This window comes from Uloborus diversus, chromosome 5 (genome assembly GCF_026930045.1).
Source record: "Uloborus diversus isolate 005 chromosome 5, Udiv.v.3.1, whole genome shotgun sequence".
Lineage (NCBI taxonomy): Eukaryota > Metazoa > Arthropoda > Arachnida > Araneae > Uloboridae > Uloborus > Uloborus diversus.
In genome coordinates, this window is record NC_072735.1 from 109,875,078 (window position 1) to 109,879,270 (window position 4,193).

The following is a 4,193-nucleotide window of genomic DNA, read 5'->3' on the forward strand; positions in this document are numbered from 1 at the left end:
TTTCAAAATTGAAGTAAAAAATCGCAATATTAGGAATATTGTCGAGACTAATAGGAGAAAGAATTGTTAGAGTTTTTTCCTAAAATTCTTTCCAAATCGAAGTTAATTTGAAGCTATTTTTGTGACCTTAGCTTTGCTGAGGAAGAATCGACGCTTAAGTAATTCGACGATTTAGGTTATCTTTGTTGACATTCTGGAGGGAGGGAGATTCGGTCATCTGCTATCAAAAGTTTTCGAAATTGAAGTTATATAAAGCAAATTTAGCCTGTTTTTGGCGACGCACGGTAGTGGATCTGGCCGCTTTCCTTTGTTAATTTATCTTCACTATTGTTTTAGAAACACATTTTTATCTAAATTTGAAAAAAATAGGGGAAGCGTGAAAACATTCCGAATCGAAATATTTTTCAGAACTAAAATCAATTTTAGGCTATTTTTGGGAAGGAAAGGTCTTAGGGCTCCAAAGCGGATATTTCAAAAAGCGCAATTACTATCTTATTTGGTGATGTTAAGGAAACTTGGAAGCTTTGGCGGATCTTTCTGGATATTTTTTGATATTAATACCTGAAATATACAACTATAGACTTTTCTCCTCACCTTGATGACTGATTTGGGATGCCCTCGCCATGAAAAGTTACTGAAGTCAGGCAATTTTCCTATGGATTTTTTTGGAAATTGAAGTCCAAAATCGTATTTTAGGCGTTGTTTGCTACCGATGGGACAAAGAGCGGCCAGGGATTTGGTGGGCCCTCATGAACTGTTTTTTGAAACTGAAGTCGATTTCAGGCTAGTTTAGGCAAGAAGGGTTTGGTGGCTCCGCGAAACAGTCTAAAAATGGAATTTTGAGCTGTAGTGATTACTTTGGAGAAAAGGGGGATCCGGGGTCCTTCCCCGAAAGTTTTTCAAAACTAATGTTTGAAAAACGAAATTTTAGTTTGATTTTGAATGAGAGGGGGTGGGTTTAGGGGCCTCTCAAATGACGCGAATTCAGACTATCTTTGGTAGCAGTGTTAGAGAATGGATTTTGGGGACCTTCACCGCCAAAATTTTGAAAAAGAAATCCAAAAAATGCCATTGAGAAATTTTTGACGACATTAGGAAGGGCTGTCCCGAGAAAACACATTTCGGATTTTGGAGCCATCATTTTTGTTTGATTAAGTTAAGGTAGATAAGGCGAATAAGAAACTTACTTAGGTCCTTAAGATCGGTGGTTCAACCAGGGAAGTTTTCCGAAATTAAAGTCCTAAAAACGCAATTTTAAGCCTTTTGTCTCGTCAAAGAGGTCTTGGCATCGCTTTGGATCTTTGTTTTGGAGCCACACTTAAATTTGCCACCCTGGGGCAAGGGCCCTGTCCTCCTACCTGATATGAAACTGGGCAGTTCATTTGTGATTTTAATTAGAAAAAAACTCTGTAAAGAGGGGAAATTGCAAAATTTTAGTTCATTATTCATATATATTTGGCTCTCAAGGGAGTCACAAGTTTCCATTGTCCCTCCACGCATCCACGATTGTTAGTCACACATAACCGGTATGTCGGGAAATCGGCACTTACTTTGAGAATTGAACATTTAAAGATCAGCATATTTTTTCGACTTATTATAAGCTATTTTGTGAGTAATTCTTGAGGAATTTTGCTTGATTAAAAGAATTATATGATGCGGCCTGCGGCCACCCCTTGCTTTGGCCGCCCATGTGCAGTGCACACGCTGCACACCTGCTACGATCGACCCTCCATTTTTGTCAACAATAAGCAACAAAAATTATTACTATTTTATATTTAGCTATGAGACATATGGATGCCTCAGTTGCGAAAATCGATTAACTTCACTTTTAAAAAAAATTCTCACTTCTGTTTTGATAGTGCTTAATCAATGCTTAGAATGTGAATTTGTATTAAACTTTTGGTTCAGTACATTTCTGATCCTGTGATAGCAGAAAATATAAAACAAGGGCCCATTCACTCCTATTGGATAAGACTATCTTCTTCATCACTTTTCTTGACTTTTTGTTTTATGGAGTTAAGCGATTTGGAAAGTGAAGCATCCATATAATACAGAAAAAAACCTACATAAATTTCAATCAAAAAGTAAAACAATATAAGAATAAATAAATTTATACTGCCCTAAATATAATCAATTAAATTTTTAAAAAAAATAATAATTTAATAAGTAGCAGAATAAATTTATAGAATATTAAGAACTAAAACATACCCAGCTCCCCAATATTATAATACAAATATTTTCTCGAAATCATTTTTTAAAGTTCTATCTCTTTTTGGTTGAATGCATGAATAAAGAAAATATGACTGCTAAACAACTTTTGTGCATTTTCCTCAGAAAAATGTGATAAATTATCTCTTCAGCATGATTATCCTTCTTAAATTTGCTGATTTCATTTACAAAAATTAGATTTTTTTTTTTTACTTTCTAGTATTACAATGAATGTAATCTTTTCGTTACTATAGGAATCACACTAATTTTTTATGCAGAAACTATTAATAAATACAACTGAAAATAATATTTTATAACTATTCACACCTTCAATCAGTTATAAGACTTAAAAAATGTTGAATAAAAATTAAGTATATGTCACCTAGGAAAATTCCATATATCACAGATTCAGAAAATTCATTCCTTATGCCCCTTGCTCCATCGATTTCTTAGTGTTAATATAAACGTGTTATCTAAATCCATGCACATGTAAACTAATATGAAATGTTTACAAATTTGTAAAAATAACTGTTGAAACATCGACGACAAATTTTGTGAAAAATTCTAACTAGTAGTTATGTTTTTAGAATAGCAGTATCAAAGGAATACGCATTCTGTGGCTAATAAAATTGTGGCAGTGCATATATAATTCAGCATTTTGAAATTTCATAAATGTTTACTTAAATTTTCCACTATTGCATCAAAAGTTCATAAAATTACAGTAAAAAGCAATGGAATTATAAATAGTGTAGAGTAAAAAAGTTTCCTAAACTGAGATCTAATATCTTCGAATGATTTTTATAGTGCTAGAGCATTTGTGTGTGCTCTTTTGCTCTATTCTCAAAATTATGGATCTCCATGGTATGTGCAGCATACACTGTTGCCCTTGGGGGATGGACACCGCTGTATGGTTAAAAACCATGGTTCAAAAAAATTAGTTTCTGGTGTTAAAAATACTGGTAAAATAAGTAACAAGTTAAATAATAAGTTTGTAACATGGTTACAAATATTGGTTGGTGTTAATGATAACACTGTACCCATGGTTAAAAAAATGGTATTGGTAATGTTCTTTCCTAATTTTAACAATTCTTCTGGATTATTTCTAAACAAACAAAATTTTAACTTATTAAAGATATTTTTTATGGGTCATGAAATATAAAAATATATATATATTTTTTAGTTAAATATAAAAGGTACAATGTTCCCTCCTGAAATTGATAAGGAAAACAAAATTATACCCGAGGTAAAAACATTGATAAAATATCAATGCAGTTTCAAAAAGTTCATTTTAAAACCAATGAATCAAAACAACCAACAAAGGTCAACAAAACATTAGACCATATCAAATAATGAAAATGAATAGATCATTAAATTATAATAGTGTTACCAATATATTTTATCAATTAAATTGTTAATTTCAAAAACCAGTCAAGTGACAGAATTGCTAATTTAGGAAAACAGATATATCACCATATTAAATTATTCAATGATGATTACAACATTGTTCATTGAAAGAAATGTACCTAACTTTGTATCCTTTTTAGTTTAAAACATTGTAGAAAAATTTTAATATAAAGGTTAAAGTGCTCTTTCAAAATCTTAGGGTTTTTTGCCTGACTGGTTTTTGAAATAAACGGTTCAATTAAAGAGCAAGATATATTTTTACTGCATTTTCTGTTGAAAAAAACAGATATTAAATGAAGCAACTTCATCACGGCTTGGTATAATTTAACATGCTAACAATTAACAACAGATAAAAATTCAAACTGCAGATGATCAACACAACATTTTTCTAATAAGCAATAATAAAACAAAGTACAAACAAAAACTCAAGAGGTCTATTTTAAGATACCCGATGAAGCTCTTGAATGAATTTCTTGGTGCATTGAATCTTCGAAAAACATTGCAGTGTCTCAGCATGATAAAAATGGCAGAAAAACTCTTTTTGAAATTCAGATCTAGTGTTTATACTTTGAGCAATCACT